The sequence below is a fragment of the Equus caballus genome, chromosome 16 (assembly GCF_041296265.1).
Source record: "Equus caballus isolate H_3958 breed thoroughbred chromosome 16, TB-T2T, whole genome shotgun sequence".
NCBI classification, from domain to species: domain Eukaryota; kingdom Metazoa; phylum Chordata; class Mammalia; order Perissodactyla; family Equidae; genus Equus; species Equus caballus.
This window is the reverse complement of record NC_091699.1, coordinates 88,434,797-88,456,307: the sequence shown is the minus strand read 5'-3', so window position 1 is coordinate 88,456,307 and position 21,511 is coordinate 88,434,797.

Sequence of the window (21,511 nt, the reverse complement as noted above, 5' to 3'; positions counted from 1 at the left end):
TTTCCTACAATCCTCAGACCAAAATCAAAGTTCACTCATGCTCACTCGCTTTTCCTAATGGTGATCTGAATACCATTAACTTTAAGAATAAAAACAATAGATACCATTACGGTTTGCTGGCAGTGTGCGAGGCCCAGTGTTGGGCGTTTTGTGGGCCTCGTCTCATTCCATCTTCGTAGCATTTGCCACTGAGATTCTCTTGTTCCTTTGCTCATTTATTACCCGGCTCCCTCGCACCAATCAAGGCACCATGACGGCTGGAAGCTTATCTGTCTCCCTCAAAGCCACTTCCCCAGTGCCGAGAACGGTGCCTGGCACACAGCAGGCACTCAATAATGACTTATTGAGTGAATGATTTTATCTTCACAAGAATTCAGTAACGAAAACCTTTTTTATCCTAATTTTACAGTTGAAGGAATAGAGTCAGAACAACTCAAAGTTTCACAGCTGGTAAGTGACAGAACCAAGATTTGAACCTGGATCTTTAGGACCAAAATCTGTGCTCTGAGATAGCAAAGACCACTTAGGCAACTTTGGCTGAAGCTCTCAGAAGGCCCAACGCAAGCAGGCTCAAGCAACGAGGAAACTATACTCCACAACAAGAAGTGCAAAGGCGGAGCTTCTTCCAGGACTGAGCACCGTCGATGTTGAGCATCATCAAGGGCATGGCTTCTCCCCGCTCCTCTTTGACCTAGCACCTTTAGTGTGGGGCTTGTGCTCTTGGGCTGTTGTCTCCCCCGATAGAGAATCCTAGGATGGGTACCACAGGCATAGGCACCATGCACAGACAACAACATGCAAAGGTAGCAGTGGGAACCACCCTGTCCTGCAAATCCCATTGAGAATAAGGGGAATTTTCCCGAAAGCAGCCCAGCAAACTTCTCCACCCATTGTATTGGCCGGAATAGCATCTCCAGATCACACCCAATCTAAACACATAGTGAGAGAAATGACATGATCACAATTGCCTTAAACAAACAAATACTCACCCTCAGCAGCCGAGAAAGGGCCACATCCTCTCCTCCAGGACATAAACATGCAGTGGAGGGTGAATTGGGGTTCAGTTAGTGTTTTGGTTATTAATGTTGCTTAAGAAATGTCCTTAAACTTAGTGGCGTAAAACAACAATGATTTAATTATTCTTACAGATAATTTGGAAAGGGTACAGAGAGGATGGCTAGCGTCTGTTTCACGATGTCACGGCTTCAGATGGGACAAGTAGAATGGCTTGGGGCAGGATAATTACCTGGAGGCTCCTTCACTCACATGTCTGGTGTCTGGAGGCGAGTGACTCAGGCTGAGCTCAGCTGGGATGGTTAACCGGGGCAGCTACGCAGAGCCTCACAGTGTGACTTGGGTTTCCACACAGCATGGCGGCCTCGTGCTGGTCAGACTTCCTATGTGGCTTCCCCAGGCTCCCAATGTGAGTGTTCCAGTGAATGGGGAGGAAGCTGTACCACCTTATATGAGTCAGCCTAGAAAGTCAAACGGCATAACTTCCACAATATCCCATTGACTGAGTCAGTTAAGCCCATCCAGACTCTAGAGGAGATTACAAAGACCCCATCTCTCAAGGAGTATCAGAAAATGTGTGGCAATTTTTTTAGAAAAACCACCACTGTTAGAAAAAATGAAGGAGTGAAGAAACAAGAGTATCTGCCTTCAGATCAGAAATGAATTACATTGTCAGAAAACAATCACAGAATAATCCCACTTTTAGAAAACTAACAAACTTTTCCGATAGCTGATTCTCCCTCCGTTCAGCAGTGAGGCTATAAGGTAGACCACATACCCATTGATTCCAGCTATAATTTAGGAACTAGTAAGGCTGATACTTTTTAGAACATATGAAGAACACATTCTCTGCTCCCTAAGAGGCGCAAAGTTTAATGAGAAAAAATGGGCTGGTTTACAGCTCCCTTTCTTTAGTTATTTCCGTTGGTCGAAGTTCTTTCTGCACGCTTCCGAGCCGGTCCTGCCACTCATGTGGAATGGACCCCTGTGCTCTGCTTGATCCCGCTTAGCCATCTGTAAAATAGAGCTAGCCATCCCTGCAGGAGCAGGTCCTCGTGATTCCTTTCCTCCATTCACAGCAGACTTTAAGGTCCTCGGAGACTGCACTGTTTAAATCGCAAAATGTTATTGACTATCTTTTCATTATTTGAAAAACTAAAGAGCACGAGGATGCTTCTGTGGCCACGTTGCTAGGTTACTGACAGACCTCCCTGCCTGCGCTGAGATGTTGAGACTGGCTACAGCTCTGCACCAGGGCAGCCTTTCTCCAGCTGAGAGGAAGGTGGGAGAGAGAGGTGGTTGGCCTAGAGTCAAAATGCTAAGGGCATCACTGGGAAGAGAGGGTATTTGGCCACCAGGTACCACGAATGTGTTTGCCTGTTCTTTGGCTCCAACAACTCAGTTTGTAGCATCAATGCTAGAGATGGCTCCATACACAACTGATGGGCTTCACCCTGACAGAGTTCAGCTGGCTTCTCTGAAGGAGCCAAGTCCATACAAACTTAATTTCCTGGGGAATACGGGAGGATGGAATCAAATGTGGCAGGCAGGCCATAACACCTGGAATGCCTTTCATACGCTCAAGGCGTGACATCACCTTTTTGACACACTGGCCGACATTTTTTTAAAGGGAGGAGACAAAAATCTTATGCTATTAATATGTAATATTAAAAATACTTTCCAAGGCCGTGTAATCTGCTATGGGCAGCCTCAAGGTGGATGCTATTGCAAATGTATAAAGGAAGATAAGCTGTCCCAGATATGACATTTAGGGACAGTGACAAGTAATTACACACACACGCAAAAGAAGGAGCTGTCGCACAGTGTACCTCCAGGTGAGTACTATTATTGAATATAGTCTACTGCTGAAGAAAATTCCAGCAGCTTTATCCTGATGAGCCTTTGTCTCTTTGATAATGGTTTAAACCTGGCAGCAGCATCCCAACTCTCAAAAACCCAGGGATATTTTCTCCCTGGCCATGTAACCGTGAAGAGTAATTTTAGAAAATTCCGAAATGATCTCATCAATGGGGATGTGATATTCAGTATTCATCTGAAATCCTCTACCCATCTGTTTCCTTCTAGAGCAACATGGGAGAAAAAAACAAGGAAACCAATAAAGTTGTTGCAAATGAACAGAGGGAAGGAGGGAAGGACAGAGACGGGGAGTGAGAAAGTAGAGGGGAGACAGATGGAAATCAAGCTGTCGGAGAATTCTGCCTGGACAAGCCAGGGGAATGGAGACCAGCCTTCCTCAGAAAACCATAAAGGTGGCTTATTTGTCACCAACAATTTACTGGGCATCTTCTCTGCGCCAGGCCTCTTCCGGGTGCTGGGGAGCGGCAGCGAGCCCTGACTGGGATGCACAGTCCGGCCAGAGAAACCAGTAAATGCACAGGCAAATGCACATTTACAGACAGCGGTGCAAGCCAGGTGGGAAACCCGCAGGATGCAGTGAGCGCATAGGCGTGGGAGATCTAAGGTAGGTCAGCAGACCGTGGAAGGCCAACCTGAGTTGGTGACGTTTGCTCTTGAGGAACCCTGGGGGCCTGTGGAGGATGGCTGGAAAAGAGGCTGACCAGCAGCGCTCGTGGGCATGCTCAGCATTGGGACCTGACCCCAAAGGCAACTGGAAGGCACAGTGGAGCAGGTCCGCTGTCACCACTGCATCTGGAACGAGAAACCCAAATGAGCCACAACCCGTGTGCTCCTCTGCCCCTCCTTCCCTTCCCTAGGACCCCCAGAGGGAACAATCGTCTGTTCGCAGGATGGTTGGTTCACACGACCTCTTTCTTACATCTGGAAGGAAATCAAAGAAAATTGTCTGTTTGGTTTTATAATTTGGCGTATTATCCTCCCTTTCAATCCATGGCACTTTTCATAACATTTTCGTCACTCTTTTCTCCACGTGAAGCCCTCCTCCCTAGGTGAGTAATTAAGTGCTTCCCCAGAACCCGGTTATAAAAGAGCCTGTGTGGTAAACCATCTTCCACAATAGAACGGGAAAGGATCACAATGTGCACAAACGGGGTGAATTTATGTTGTGCCATCTAAAAAAAAAAAAAAAGGAAATGTTTCTGGGGCTGAGAGTAAACCTGCATTTCTCTTGTTCAAAGAGTTCTTTCAGAGGACTCACCTCACAGAAACCTCTAACAGAGCTGCATCGATTAGCTGCAAATTAAGTTAAAATTATACAGACTTGTGGGGAAGACCTGTTACTGTGTCTCGATCCCTGGAATCTTTCTCTTAGCACCGCACGGCCTCAGCTCCCAGATGCTGGGAGCCTGGACAGAGACGGGAGGCAACATCCACAAGAACCAGCTCTATTTATTCAGTCACATCTGCCATCCTGCAATAAACATTCTCTGTGCAAATTGCCTCAAGCGACTCTCCAGAAATTGACTAGTTTCTTACGCTGTATCTTAACACCAAAAGGAATTGAAAACATTTTTACAGCTGATGTCCATAATACATTGCTTCACTGTGTGCTGTGTTTTTATCTGCCAATATATTAAGCTCTTCTTTTATGTTTGCTTATGCATCGCTAGTTCATTTTTTGTGACAATGAAAAAAAAAAAGAGCTTTCAAAAATATTCATCCAAATGAGAGCTGTTAATGGCCGCCAACAAACTGAGTTCGAGCTTCCATTGTTCCTGAAACCAAATTGTTTCAAAAGTAGTAGGAAAAGTTGTGCAGATTAAAACCATTTATGATGTAGAATTAAGCCTCATTTTTCTAAGGTCTAGGGTGGACCTAAAGCTCTGCGCTGAGGTATTCTGTCCTGGCCATGAAGCTTTGGGCCACTTCATTGCAAAAGAATTTCCATCCAAGCTTTGTAATCCACTTACAGAGATCAACCAGATCCACTGTCCTTCATGTTTTCTTTTTAATGGCGAGATGAAGATGATTGTGTTTTTGTTTTGCAGCTTCCAGGGGGATAGTAAATGCTTGGTCATGCCCTCAGAAGCCTCATTTTCCTCCTAATCCTGTTGCTCTTAAGAAGAGTTTGGCAGGGACCTTCAAAGCTCCTCCATTTCCTTTGTTTCGCTTCCCTGGAGCTTTGCGCAATGGTAACAGTGCCCACGCTCCATGCCCCCATCATGAGACCCGCCTCCTCCCACTGAGGGCTCACATCTCACCCTTGCTTTGGAACCTCAACGACGGTGTTGCAGGGTGCTTTTAAATTTGTTTTTATCACAGCACTGAAGGCTAGAAAATGTAAGAAAGCGAACTAATTCCATAGAACACACAGGTCTTCTGTTTCTTAGTGCCCCTCATCTCAGGAGGGGTGGGTGGATACGTTGATCACAGTTCTGCGAATGCCTGTGACAATCGTGCAGTGAGGTATAGTAACGTTGCTCCTCCTTTGGGGGACAAATTTTGCATCATGATTCATGGAATCACAGACTGCCTTCACTGGAGAGATCTTCGAGGACTCTTCATGAAGCCTTCTTCATTTTACAGGTGAAAACACTGAGGCCCAAAGATGCTCCTTGTCCGAGTTCATACAGCCGATCGGCGGCAGAGCTGGGGCAAGAAGCCACGCCTCCTGGTCCAGGACTGCTTTGGTCAAACCACATTTCTACAGGAGTTCATGGATTGATTAAAAATCTTATATTGCAGACATTTTACTGATTATATAAAAACAAGTTAGCTATTTGAATAAACAAGAAGATAGATCATGCGGGAGGAAAAGCCTGGGGAGTATGAAGACGTCAGTTCTCTTCGAATTAATTTATAGGCTTAATATATTAGATTCAGTAGATTGGGGACAGGAAAGAGTACAATTAAATTATTCGGAAGTTTATATGAAAAAATAAGTGGCAAGAATTGCTTTTAAATTTTTGGAAAAGGCAAGTCATTAGAATTCTCACTACCACATAGAATAATATGAAGTAAAAATAGAATAATTAGAACAATGTGTTACTACTTCAGTAAGCAGATACGGTGAGAGGGTATCCTTGAAGCAGGTCCTAATGCATGTAAGAATTAAGGATATTTCAAAAATAACATTTCAGTCTGGCTGGTAAATAAAATATCATTCAGCGAATGGTGTTGGTACAATTGGCCATCAGTTTAGCAAAACGATAAAGTTAGATCTCTATATCATACTTGTACAAATAAATTCCAGGTGGTTTAAAGATTTAAATTTCAAAAGTGCCAAAGCATATAAACCCATAAGAGAAAAGGTTCATGCAAGAAATTTAAAACTTTTTTTTTAATTTAGGATTTTTAAAAAATCTTGATTTTATTTATTAAACAAGAATTTTTCTCCTCTATATATGTATGGATATGGAAAAGAACAATTCTTAATCTATAAAAGTCTTACAAATTAATTAATAAAAGAGAGGCACATTAACAGAAAAATAGGCAAAGATCTAAACAGAAAAGATAATAAAAGAAGAAACACAAATGGGATAGAGAGACAAAGACAGATATTTAATCTAGCTAAGAATCAGAAAAACACAAGAGAAAAAACATTGAAAAATATTCCCTTCTATTATGCTGATAGAAAATTTTTTCCCAGTCTCTCTCTCTTTTTTTTATCTTATCAAGTTTAGATGCTAGCTCAGTCACAAGGGAATTCTTACACACTAACCAAAAATGTATCCATTTATACAGCTTCAGCAGATGGACAATTTGGCAGTATGCATCGAAAGCTTTAAAATGTGTTGAAACACTTTGGCCTATTATCTGCCGTTCTAAGAATTAATCCAAGGAACAGAGATGTGCAAAAAAAAACAAAGCTTTACGAACAAGAATGTTTCTCATAACATTATTCATAACAGAAAAACTTTAGAAATATCCCAAACATCAGAAATAGAGAATAGTCAAATAAACTGTAGTACGGCCTGTGATAAATATTGTGCAACCATCAAGGATCATGTTTTTGAAGAACATTTAAAGATATGAGCTACAAATTTTTAAAAAGTCAAATAAAAACTATATATATTGTATGCTACCTATTTCTTCTCAAAAAATTGGAAAGCTGCATACTGAAATGTTAATTTTTTTCTGAATGGTAGCATAATGAGTGATATTTAATATTTTAACTCTCCCGAATTTATCAAGTTCTCACAATGATCTTGTATTCACAAGAGAAGAAAAAAATATATTAGTAAAATAAACAGACTACCAAGTTAGGAAGGGGCCAGAGCTGGTCCAAGGGTAGCATGCCCAATCCCTTCTCTAGACAATATAGATTTAAACAGTTGCTCTATATTCTGAGTCCTGGAGGTCTGCTGTGCTGCTAATAGTGACTGGGCAGTGACTTTGTGAGGTACCCAGGGGCTGAAGGAGATGGTTCTGACTCCTGGGTTTCGAGAGAGGAGGGAGAAAAAACTCACCACCATAAAAAACCCTCTAGATTGGAAACAACCAAGATGCCCTTCAGTAGGTGAGTAGATAAATAAACTGTGGTGCATCCAGACAAGGAATATTATTCAGCACTAAAAAGAAATGAGCTATCAAGCCATGAGTAGATGTGGAGGAAACTTAAATGCATACTAGTAAGTGCAAGAAGCCAATCTGAAAAGGCCACATACTGTATGATTCCAACAATATGCCATTCTGGAAACGGCAAAACTATGGAGACTGTAAAAAGATCAGTGGTTGCCCTGGGTTGGAGGGGTGGAGGGATGACTAGGCAGAACACAGGATTTTGGGGGAAGTGAAAATACTCTTATGATACTATAAAGATAGACACATGTCATTATACATTTGTCCAAACCCATAGACTGTACACCACCAAGACTAGACCGTAATAAAAACTATAGACTTTGGGTGATTATAATGTGTCAATGTAAGCTCATCAATTATAACAAATGTGCCACTCTGGGGGATGTTGATAGTGGGGGAGGCTATGCATGTAGAGGGGAAGAGGTTATAAGGGGAAATCTCTGTACTCTTCCCTCAATTTCGCTGTGAAACTTAAACTGCTCTAAAAAAATAAAGCCATAATTTTAAAAAAAACAAAAACACTTTAGGGTTCCCTTGTACACATCAGCCACGTTAAACACTAACCCATAGCAGAACCACCACCCGTAAGACAGACTCTCCTCCTTCACTTCTGCTTCTCAAGCCACACATTGACTTTTTATAATGCCTTTTTCCCTAAAGCCTTCCCATGATACCCACTTTACTCTGGCTTCACTTGGATAAAAATACACAGGTTATATACAGGGAGCAAGGGTGTGAACTGCCCCCAAAGTAGGAATAGCTCAGAGAGAATTTTTTTGGTAAAATCTGCTGTAGAATCAGAGCCACTCAGCTCCAGAGGAGACTCACCTTACTGGCCCATATTAGAAAATCGAATCCTTTCATTACAAATAGGAACAAGCAGCCAAGGCTCGGCACACATTTGAGGAAATCAACAGCACAAAAGACTCTCTAAGTTAACAGAGCAGCCAGTACCAAGGATGCAGATACGGATTCAAAGAGAGACTGCATCCATCAGATCTGAACAGGCTGCTTGAATGTGGTGCAGGGAACAGCCCATCCTTTTGGCAATTAAATACATACTTGTCAACAGAAAAATAAATAGAAGGACTAGAAGACAAAGTCAAAGAAAGACTGTGGACTCAAGAGAAAGAAGAAAGGAAAGAAGGAGAATTTTTAAAAAGAAAAACAGGAAAAACACTTAAGCAAAATGCTAGGTCTAACTTCAATCTAGGAACTCCAACACCAATCCAACAGGAGTTCCAGAAGGAGAGAAAAAAAAGAACCGGAAAGAAGGAAATCATCAAACAAATCAAATAAAAGAAAACTTCCTAGAGCAGACGTAAGCACAAGTCTTGGTTGCACCAATTACTGAACCAAAAAGCCAACACCTGAAAAGATTCTTATGAAATCTTGAAACATCAAAGATAAAGAGAAGAACTTCAAACTTCCAGAGGGGAAAAAATATCTGCAGAAAAACTGATGTCAGACTTCTCCAACTCTAACTGGATAATGCTGGAAGACAGTGGAGCAATGCTGGCAAAGTTCTGATAGATTATTTTTAACTTAAATGTACAGCTAGCCAAACTATCATCAAGCGTGAGGGCAATATCATGCAAGGACTTTTGAAACATGCAGCAACCAAGAAATTTTCATTTCCAGTTACCCTTTCTGAAAAACTTACTGTCATTGCATGCCAGAAAAAATTTAAATGAAATAAAAGAAAGAGGAAGATCTGTGGACCAGACAAGAAGTGCAATCAAATAAAATGTCAAGATGACAGCTATGCAGCAGGACTGACCCTGAAAGTTCAAATGGAAACAGGAAGTCAGAAATCCCTCCCATTAAGGTCTTCAATTAAAAAAAATAGATTTACTTCAATAACAGTGTAACTAAGGAGCTTGTTATGCCTCCTAATTGGATAAAGACATTACAACATTATTAAAATGGTCTCCAAAATCAGACTGCTTAGCTCAAATTACAAACTATGTATGTGACCTTGGACAATTACTTAAATTCTCTTTGGCTCAGTTTTCTTGTTTGACAAATGGGTATAAAAGTAATTTCTGCTTCATAAGGTCGTTGTGGGTATTAAATGAAACAGTGCATGCAAAATATTTAGTGCCTGGCCCTCAGTAACTTCTCTAAAAAGATTTATTTTTATTATTATAATTTTCATATCAGCAAGAAGAAAGACAGGCAATTAGAGATTTTGGAAAAGACAAAACAAAGCTGTCAAGAAATGTCGTATGTCAAATTAAACTGCAGCATGATTTGAGCAAGTAAAGGAATATGAAGTGGAAAACAGAATTCATTTGACCTTGAAGATTGGATCTTTCTCCTTTGAGTGCCATGCATTTGGTGATTTAGGGTTATTTTTCCTTCTCTACAAGTCTAATCAAACTGCTTGGTTCTCCACTGAATAATATTTACATAATCATAATTTCCAATTGCCATTTAATGGTATTCGATTTTAAGAAACTAAACTATCGTCAAAGCACAGAAGACTTAATTACAGTTACAGATCGGAATATGAATGTAATAAAACTTGATCATGTGAAAGTCATGACTGGAGCTGAAGAGGGGCAGAGAAGAGGGGAAGGGAGTCTCTGTGGTGCCCATTTTCTCTTCTTACATAATGGGGATACAAGAAATAGTGGTTTACATGTGCTGTTTATGGTTATAGAGGTACACAAAAGAAGGTATTTTAAACGATAATGGAACTTCTAAAAATGAAAGAGAAGAGGAGTGATGTTAATGGACTAAATTCTACAGCTTCCAAAACCAACTTACTTCTTGGGAGCAAGACCAGGAGGAGGAGATCCTGAGCACAAACAGGAGGATAATTTTACTTTTTTTTTTATACCTGATGCTATTTGAAAATTTCCTCATGTGCTCGAATCACTTATATTACTCAATAAATCAAAAAGCACTAGTCTAGCCCATCAATACATATTTACAGAGAACACACTCTGTGCCGGGCCTGGTCAACGTTCTGGCGAGGAAGATTGACAGTGAACAGGGGAGCGATCTGATGAACAAGCACATTTTAGGTGGTGACTGCTATGCAGAAAGTGGAGTGATGCGATCTAGAGCGTCCACAAAGGGCATGTGAAACCTGCTCCATCTGCGGAAATCAAGGAAGGCCTCTGGGAGGAGATGACTTGAACAGAGATGTGACTGATGAGAGCAGCCACGCACATGTTTGAGGAAACATCACATTCAAAGGCCTGAGCTTGGCACGTTGTCAGGCTAGAAAGAAGGCCAGCTGGCTGGATGGAGTGGGTAAAGGGAGATAATAGGAGCTGAGTTCAGGAAGTTTGGCAGGGGCTGGGTCTTATTGGGCCTTTTAGGCTATGCATAACAATTTGATTTTGTTCAATTGTAATGCAAAGGCATTAAATAATCTTAAGTAGGAGAGTGATGTGGTCTGATATTCCTTTTAATAAGTTGACTCACTCTAATTAGTTTGTCATTTGGACCAGACAGCCTGATGTCCTACGCTGTGATTTTAACCATACCTCAATGTCTTTACCCAATTAATAATAAAGGAAGTTGTAGCCAGGGAATGTGAAGGCAGGGTGGGCAGCTAGGAGGTGCCGTTGTGGCTTGGACCCAGGGTGATAGCAGTGGAGATGGGAAAACAGTCAAATTCTGAATATTTGGAGGTAGCGTGGAAGGACCTGAAGATAGATAGATGGATGGAGAGATGAATGAATGTGGGGTTTGGAAACAAGCAAGGAATCTACTGGGATGGCTAGGTTTTTGTCAAGAGAAACTAAATGGATGGTGGTACCCTTTGCTCAAGTGGAAACTTGAAGAACAGCAGTTTAGGGTATGAGTAGGAGGCTAAAGATCCATTCTTCTGTTTAGCTATGTTAATTTCGAAATGCCTATTAGACATTCAAGTGGAGACATGAAGTAGGCAGCAGATGTACAAGCCCGGAGTTCAGCAGAAAAGCCCTAGCTAGAGATCTCATTTAGAAGTCATCAGAGGACAGATTGCATTTAAGGCCATGGGATTAGATGTGATCACCAAGAAGAGCGTGTAAATAGAAACAGAACGATATCCCCAGGGAGTGAGACTAACTGATGATGTTGGTGTGAGGAGGGATGCATGCAGAAATGAAGTCTTTTATAAGGAGAGAAAGGATGGAGAGTGCACAAGCGGACCCCTGCACAAGTGGAAGGGTTTGCCTTAGATGGGATCGGGGATTCTTTTACCATTTCAACACAATGGAAGGCAAGGTGTGTGAGTACAGATTTATGTAAGCTGACAGATATCAGGACGGGAAAATGAGGTACCTCTCATCTGACTGCATCTATAAATTATGAAGTGAAGTGAACCCCAGTGTGGCCTAGACCGATAGAATGCTGTTGGGGATTTAAGGAAAGAGAAGAGGTGTGAAATGGTCCTGCTGAAGAGTGGGAAGGCAAACACCCAGGAAAGTGTTAAGATTGCCCAGCAGTCTTCAGCGCTCATTTGAGATTCATGGCAATGATATAAAGGTGAGAAGAGTTAGAAAGTTGTGTGATTTTTCTCCAGAAATGTTCAGCTACTTGGGTGCAGGCATTGAGCGGATTGACAGTTGGGTTTGACCAGGTCAGGAATATTGCCAAGCAAGGAGGAAGCAGGAGAGGAGAAGGGAGTAGAAGTGCTTGCAAAGGAGAAATGGCAGTGCTGCATCACGGTTAAATCATGTTTCCAAAGATGGCTGAACAATACCCCCCGTTCCACGTGCTCTGTTGCAGTGTGATCTCGCCACTCGCCTGCCAAGAGGTGGAGTCTATCTCCCTCCTTTGCATCTGAGCTCACCGTGTATTTAGTTTTGACTAATAGAATGCAACAGAAGTGATGCTGTGTAACTTCTGCAGCTTCTAGCTTTGCTAATTACTATACTCACTCTTGAGATCCAGCTGCCATGGAAAGAAACCCAAAATAGACACCTGGAGAGAGAGAGAGAGAGAGATGGATCTCAGGCATCATCACCAAGGTCCCAGACAGCGAATGAAGCTGTCTTGGGTCCTCCAATCTCAGTCACCATCTGACTACAACCTCATGAGAGACTCCAGTGGATGCCACATGGAGCAGAAGAACCATCCAGCCAAGCCCTGCCCAAATTTCTGGCCCACAAAATTGTGAACAAATAAAATGCTTATTGTTTTGAACCACTAAGCTCTGGGGTGATTTGTTACACAGCATTAGCTAGCTGAATCAGGAAGTGCTCCCCTGGCTTTTTGCCATCGTCCGCTGAAAGGAGACATGGATTTTAGGGAGGGTTAATATAAGTGAAATAATACAGCGTCAATGGAGGTGTTGGAGCTGAGGCTTCCACGAAGCTGAGGAATTTCCAAAGTGGGAGCACTACAGTGGAGGGTAGGAAAGACGGGAGATGACACCAGAGAGTGGAAAACTTGAAATCAATATTTTGAGATAATGCTGTTATAACTGATAAAAAGGCCATGAATGTGACCACAGGAGTGGGTAGCTGTGGTGGAGCAGAGGAACCAAGGGGATCAGGAGCAGAGAGGCCAGCGTGTCGAGTGGTTCATCTGCACAGGTGTTAAGGTTGCTGGGAACGTCACCAAGACAGGAGCTTAATACAGTGTTTAAGTGGAGATGCTCTGGAGCCAGACTCTATTTCCATCCCTGACTCTGTCACTATGAATGACGTTAGGCAAAGTATATTATTCTCTGCACCTCAGTTTACTCATAAGATGAGGATAATAATACTACCCATCTCATAGTATTATAGGAATTAAAATAATGCTTTTAGAGTGCTTAGAAGACTGTCATTGTCATTATTATTGGCAGTAGAGATAAAGACAGCAAAGCACGTGCTGGAGGCACCCACGACTAAGGTCAGCGAACAACAGCAACAAGGTGGGTAGCAGGTGGTAACATCTGATGAGGTGCTTCAAAGGGGCTGAGGTCTTTGAAGTTGGAGCAAGAGCAGTGATTAATTAGCAGCATCAAAGGAGAGCAAGGAAGAGACTTGCCCTTTTTCCAGGCTTTAAGGGCCTTGGGGTATGAAATCATAGCCTCTCCTTGAGAGGACTGCAGTGGAAGCAGTGTCCTGGGGAAAGCCAGCTTCCAGTTACAGTGAGAGGGTAAAGGGGACATTCAGGGAAGGGGATGAGAATGCACGTCCACTCAGGACAGAGGAGGAGCTCCCAAGGGCACAGCGGAGGGGTTGGACAGGTGAAGGGGAGTGGAAGAAGGGTCAGATTTCAGGATGTACAGAGCAGTGTGCGGATAAGGGAACGTGCCGTGAGGGGTTCTCTGGTGAGGGTCGAGGCAGAAACATTCATGACCCACCTGGGGTTGGCCCAGGAAGTCTCTCAAGAAGCACTGTGGGAAGACCCAGAACCAGCTGTCCATTCTTGTGACTCAAAGGGGTGTGTGGGTGTAGGGGAGGGCAGGGGCCCCCTCGGAGCTGTTCTGCTCAGCAGCTCACTTCCCTACACAAGTTTCAAAGGTGCCAGGGCAGGGACTGGGATGAAGGGGGTGTTCTTCCACTGTGCCTGGCTGGAAGAGTGAAGGACTAGAGCATCCATCTAGGATCCAGTCATGGAAGTCCAGAGACTGATTATTCTCTTCCAGGGGCATAGACGCTGGGCCACCTGACCATGGGCGATTAAAGGACACCAGACGCTGGACATCTCCCACGATAAAAGAAGGGACAATTACTAGCCTTTATAGTGTGTCTTAGTCTGCTCTGCCTGCTATAAGAAAATGCCATAGACTGGGTGGCTTATAAACAACATTTCTTTCTCACTGTTCTGGAGGCTAGAAATCCAAGATCAAGGCACGAGCAGACTGAGTGTCTGAGGAAGTCTCGCCCCCTGGTTCACTGATAGCTGCCGTCTTCCTGCTGCGTCCCCAAGTAGCAAAATGGGTGAGGAAGCTCTCGGAGGTCTCTTTTATAAGCACACTAATCCTCACTTCTTACCCCTTTCCCCCAGCCTTTCTACTCCAGTCACACTGCTCTCTTTCAGTCCTTGACCACGCCAGGCACTCCCACCACAGGGCTCTTGCACCTCCTGTTTCCACGTGTCTGGAATGTGAACCTGGCTTGCTTCTGCATTCCATTAAACTCTCTACTTAAATGCTGTCCTGTTAGAGAGGACTTCCCTTACCCCCGTCCTGCTTAAAATAGAACTGTCATCCACACAAATGCTATCTCCTCATCCTGCTTTATTTTTCTCCATTACACTTCTCATGTAAAACACTATGTTCACTTTTTTGGCCTTTGTTCCCTGCTGTATCCCCAGCATCTGGAACTGTGCCTGGAACATAAGTATCTGCTGAATAAATGACTGAATTTGAACCTCACTTCAATATATTCTGTGTGCGTGACGTTAAGTATAGGGCTTAACCTCTCTCAGGTCTCATTTCTTCATCCAGAAAGTGGTGACAGCAAAACACTTACCTCACACTGTTTTTGCTAAATTAAGTGACACAACGTGCGTGGAGTATCTTCCTCTGTGCCAGGATTTGATAGTTGTTGCCATTGTTGTTGTTGTCCTCGTCATTAATCTATGTTACTGTGGCAAACCACGGTCAAGAATTCAGTTTTAGAGTCCCTGGAAAACCCCCCTGACCCACTTCTAGAAGCTTCAGTGGCCAAACCCAATTCCCATGCTCGCCCTGTCCTGGCAGACCCCCAGCCGAATATCCCCCAGTCCACCCACCCAACTGAGGCTCATGGGCACACCAGAGCCCTGTGTGTACAGACACTTGTTCTCAGGGAGAACCGCTCACCCGTGTGACACCAATTCCATCCTCCAGGACACCAGCGGGGTATTCTGGGCAATGAATTTACTAATGGTCCTCTGGTGCCATGGAAAAGTGAATTCATTTTGCACAGGTCACGAGCGTACTTCCAGAGAGCAGTTTCCTCCCCGCCAGAGCAGGCACAAGTCTAACAGGAACCTGACGCGCAGCAGCGCGGGTCCCTGCAGCGGTGGCGCCCATCGCCCCGGGCCTCGGGAGCCCGCTGAGGGAGAGAAACGAGGAGCAAGGAGGACTCGCGAGAAGGTGAAGTTGTTCTCTGTGTTGCTCTCGGGACTGTTAACTTGTTGTCCTGAGGGACCAAAAGATGGGGGGACATGTTGACCACCACTGGGAAGGCATAGGAAGTGGGAGGATAAAGCCAGAGGCCCAAAGCCACAGTCAGAACCAGGGGTCCAAAATGACAGGAAACGTAAACCTGGCTGGTGAGGAGAGGGAGGAAGAGAGAGCTACAGGAGAGAAGGGAGACACAGTGTTCTTCCGCATCTTCTCAGAGGGCGGCTGGGAATCCCAGCCCAGAGCGTCGGGTGACTAGGATGACCGCAGAGCCTTCAGTGAACAGCACATCCCTGCACCTAGCACCTCCCTCCCCACCCCGCCTCAGACTTCCGTGTTTTAAAAAGATCTCCTTTTCACATTTGTGTGCGCTCTCCATGGCTGTTCCCTCAGATAAGTCATACCGTTTCTCACCAGATCTGGATTTAGAATCTGCCCTTTTCGAGCATTCAGAAATCGCTCTAAAATGTCTCACAAAGCAGGACTATTGGAGGAGCCGTGCACACACACACGCAGGGAGGGCCAGTGCGGCTCACCGCCAGACTTCCCAACTTACGTCTGGAGCCGCCTAAGATCAGAAAGAAACCCAACAAAACGTTATCCGGTGAGGTTCAGCAGCTTATTCGAGACCTTAAAAGGTGAATTTAGACAGCGGAGGCAAAAAGACGACGGCCTGCATCCTCGTTTCGCTTCGTGTCATCTTTTTAGCCCCTCTCCACTTCTCGCTTGCCTTCTAGAAATCTCAGAGCCACTGCTTTCATTTTAAGGGACCAGCTCGAAGTTGTACAATCTGGTTCTATAGGACGTTAGTAAGTGTTTCACGAAAAAATAATTCTTTGGTCATTTTAACTTGGTCAATCCTAGGATGAAAAAGTTAAACGGGTGTCTTTACTGGAGGAGTTTTCAGTACCTTTAATATGTGTGTTGTGAATCTCAAATATCTGGATATAGCACGTGGTGTTCCCCAAACTTATTTGACGATAGAAATCTTTTTACAGGAAGCATCCTGGAGGCACATTCCTGCAAGGGACACATTTTAAGAAATGCTGATTAGATCTTTCTCTTCTACTGGCCCAGAGAAACATTCATGGATTCTCTCATGGTAATATTCCAATCAACAGTATTTTTAAGATGAAGACTTATATACCGGACACTTTTGAAAATGTTAGTTTAAATGTTGGGTAAACATTTCAACTCATAGTATAGAAATCTGAGCCCCACAGTAGTGGAATTATCATAAACTCAAAGTCTCCATTGAAGGCAGAAGACCTGGCATAGTAGTTCAGCGACAGACTATGGAGCCAGACTTCCTGGGTTTGAATCCCAGTTTTAATCTTGTTTACTAACTGTGCAGCCTCATGTTAAGTACTTAACCTCTCTGTGCTACAGTTCTCAGCTTCCCCACACCTACAATGAGGATGATCACAATAATAGCACCTACTTCACAGAGTTGCTTGAGATTTAATAAGCTAAAAATTTATAAAGCACTTGGTATGAAAATTTCTCAAAAAATGCAAAATAGAAATACTATATGATCCAGCTGTCCCACTACTGGGTATTTAGCCAAAGAACACGAAATCAACAATTCAAAGAGATTTATACACCAATATGTTCATTGCAGCATTATACACAATAGACAAGAAGTGGAATCAACACAAGTGCCCATCAACTGATGAATGCATCAAGAAGATGTGAGAGATATATATATATATATAATGGAATACTACTCAGCCATGAAAAAGACAAAATTGTGCCATTTATGACAACATAGATGGACCTTGAGGTTATGATGTTAAGCAAAATAAGTCAGACAGAGAAAAAAAATACTGTATGATTTCACTCATATAAACAAACAAACAAACACACGGATAAGGAGAACAGATCAGTGGTTACCAGAGGGGGAGGGGTTGGGGGAGGAAGAAAGGGGTAAAGGGGCACATATGTATGGTGACGGATAAAAACTAGACTGTTGGTGATGAACACAATGCAGTCTACAGAAACTGAAATGTAATAATGTACACCTGAAATTTACACAATGTTATAAGCCAATATGACCTCAATAAAATAATAATAAAAAAATTTATAAAGTACTTGGGATGGTAAATACTAACTAAACTTTTGAAAAGTAATATGTGATATAAATTGTTTCAAGCTCTTGGGAGCAAAATGGCGCACATATCCTTTGAACCAATAAGATTTATCCAATTGTCCTTCCCCATGTAAGAACTGCCCTATTTTCAGTGTGAAAAAGAACTAGCAGAAATTTAAGTTAGACGTTAACAAAAAAATATTGACTGAAAAGTTATACAGTATGCAGGCGTAGAATGAGAGCTTGATCAGTTTGAGATATTTTAGAGAAAAATATCAGACATGAACTAAATACAACTTAGCCTAAACCCAGCAAGTCTCCAGGCTTGGGAGCATTGACGTTTTGTGCAGGAGGGTATGCAGACAAGTACACCTGGGTGCTTTTGTAATATGCTGGGCAACAGCGTTTTAAGATTCTGCTGTTTTTGATTGCTGAATTGAAAAGTTAACTATTTCTGTGTCATAAAATCATACTCACATCAATGTCGTGAACCTTTCATTAACAAACAGATTTGCAGCGTGTGACTAGATTTACAGACGTTTTGGGGATATCAATGATTATACATCGAGAAATCCATGTCCCACCTCACGCTCCCTCTTCCCAGACCTCTCTCTGACCTGTACCTTTGTCCCCACACTCTCCTGGTCTATCCCTTCCTCCCACCAGCATAAATGCCTGACTCTGCCTTGAAACAATCCTTCAGAACTCCTCTGAGAACTCCATTCTCACATCCTCGTATTCTCCCTAGCTAATTTCCGCTTTCTTCAAAATCATTTTCTGTCGTTAAAAACAAGACTGAAACTCCTTCAGGTTTGGGAAAGTCACTTTATACCACGCAAGTCCTAGTGAGGCTGGAGCTCCAGAAGAAGCCTACAAACTCTCTTCAGGCTCATTATTGCCAGCTATGTCAACAGCAAGTGTGTGTGCAGCGTGCGTCCAGCCGTGGCCCTGTCTGTGCAGCTCTCGACCTTGGGGACCAACTCCTGTGGACTGACTCCACCACCCTCCAGTGCCAGCTGGCTCTTGCGTGGGTTTGGCCAACGGAGACACCTCAAAGCAAGGCAGGAAGAAAGAGAAGACAGCATTTCTTTCCTGCTCCAGGCCACGTTTTCTGGCAGTGGCTGCAACCCTCCCTGAATTCAGCTTGCACTGGACTGAAGTAACGGGCTGGGTAACGCCTCTTGTCCCTTCAGGCCAGGGGCAGTAATGGTTCCCGCCTTTGCTAATCTCTGGGTACCTCACCATCCCTGTTTGTTCCCTTAACCCCGTGCACACTCCTGTAATCAGACTCTTTGTTGCAGTTTATGAAATATGTGAATTAGATTCTGTCTTTTGCTAAGATCCTGACTGACACAGAGCCCTGGTAAAAGTATAATAATTTTACATAAATCATAATTATTAATGTGATTATTAAACAAAAAGCATTTGTGCAAATACACATAGCCTCAAAGATAAGAAAAAATCAGTTATTGCTTCCACTCAGCTCTGCCACCCTGGTGAGTGAGGGGCCCTCCTGCAGGGAGCTAAGCCTGGTACAGAGACCTTCGCTCTTTCCAGAGCCATAACTAATAGTCATGATTCCTGAGCAAGTTAAGCAGCCCATACACAGCACACACTTACAAACCAGAGACAATGACTTAGCAAAAACCAGAAGCATTTCAAAATGTATAATGTTCTCTTTAAAAAAAAAAAAAAAAGCTTATGTCGACATTTTTAACTTAGAATCTCACAAAATTAATCCACTTTGGCAAACACCTTGGTCCCTTGTCCTGGCTCCTCCCTCTGCCTGGAATTCTCCCAGTTTCTTCATGGCTGACTTTTTCTTGTCATTTTGATCTCAACTTAATGGTTACTCGCTTAGAGAGGGCTTTGAATAGACACCCACCTTCTCCCCTGCATTCTAACTTAATCCCGTACATAACACCTTTTCCTATGTGGCATTTTTGCTGTTTATTTCTTCATCGTGCACCTTCTCCCCTATTAGGATGAAAGCTCCATTACAGCCGAGACCTTGTCTATTTTGTCATTGATATATTCTCAGCACTGGTCCATAGTAGGCGCTCAAAAAAAATATCGTTGAATGAGTCAATGAATGAATTGGCATTTTACAAGAAATAAATGAAATAAAATACTGCTCCTGCTCTCAAGGAACTCATAAATGAACACACCTGGAAACTTATAGTGGAAGAAAGTGCTGTAACAGAAGAACAGAGAGAGTCCCACTCCCAGCTATGACAGACTATCTTACAGCACAGCCATCATCCCACTGAGCAAACTACAAAGGTGTGATAAAATGGAAAAAAAGAATACATTTGAAGACATTGGAAACTTTCAAGGAAGCCAGGATTTGCAGGGCCAGGGGCCCAGAGAGAACAGAAACTCACTGAGATGAGCCCAACGTTCTACACCACTTTCCTCTCAGGGAATTTGACAATACATACACAGTGTGTGTGGAAGGGCTGAGAAGCCAAGCAGAAAGCAACTGCTGAGAGACAAAAAAAAAAAACTGAGCAGAGCTTTCATGTCTCACAGAGTTGGGAAGACAAAAATTGGAGTTTGGGGCCAGCAAGATAGCCAGGACTTAAAGGACCAAGATCCAGGAGAGGCAGGAAGCAGAGAGAGATGAGTCCAACGATCTGAGCAGCATTTCCACTTGAGGCATTTACTGATTCGTAAGACACACCTATAGAGAGGCAGATAGTGGTTCCTAAGACTGTAAGAAGCTGGGCAGAGCTATCAGCAGTGTCACAGTGCTGGAAGACTTTCTAAATTCTCTCTGGAGGAAGAAAGCGTCATCTATAATCTCTGCAATTTTTAATATACATGCCTGGCATTCAATAAAGTGTTACCAGACATCCAAGAGAGATGACCAAGAGGGAAAAAAGACAATAGAAACAGACCCTCCAGAGATCCAAGGAGTTATTTAAAACTCCTCTGACTTATACGTTAATGAAAACAGATGGCAAGATTGAGAATTTCACCAGAGAATTTCACCAAGAATTAGAATCTATAAAGAAGAATCAAATGGAAATTCTAAAACTGCTATCAGAAATTGAGAACATAATAAATAGATTTAATAGAAGATTAGACACAGCTGGAAAAAAGGGCTATTAATCTGGAAGACAGGACAGTGGAAATTATACAGAGTGAAGCACAGAGGAAAAGGATGGAAAATACTGAAGGCACATAGGGTACCTAGGAGAAAAATCCAACATATATGGAATTAGAGTCCAAAAGAGGAGGAGGGAAAGAAACAGGCAGAGCACTATTTGAAGAAAGAACGACCCAGAATTTTCCAAAGCTGACAAAAGACATCAAGCCACGGATTCCAGAAGTCCCTCAAGCCCCCACCAGGAAAAATACAAAGGAAAACATAGCAACTCACATCATAGAAAACTGCTAAAAACCGAATGCAAAGAGAAAAAACTTGGAGCTATATACAAAATGCTATAGTTACATAAAGGAGAAAATAATTGTGCTTCAGAGGATCAGATGAAGATTCACAAAGGAGGCAACCGTTCACTTATTCATTCAACAAGAAGAATTCACTGAGCACTTAACATATATCCATCACTAAGATGAATCTTAAAAAAGACAAAAATGACACAGTCCCTGCTCTCTAGGAGCTCAAGTTTAACGTTCAGGAGAGAGAGAAATGTAAAAAAAGTTTCCATAAAACCTGCCAAGAGGGATTTTTAAAACCTCAAAGGAAGAGCAATGCTTGGGGCAGGCTGGGGTGGGGGCAAGGGGAAGGCTCTGGACATTTGTATGTTGTCTTGCTGGAGCCTCCACGGGTGAAGACAAGCCAAGCCAAGGCTCAGGGGGTCAAAGGGGGCATCTTGTGGAGCAATAGGGAGTTGTCTCGGGGTTCCATTGCAGGAAGATGGCAGGCAGTTGCA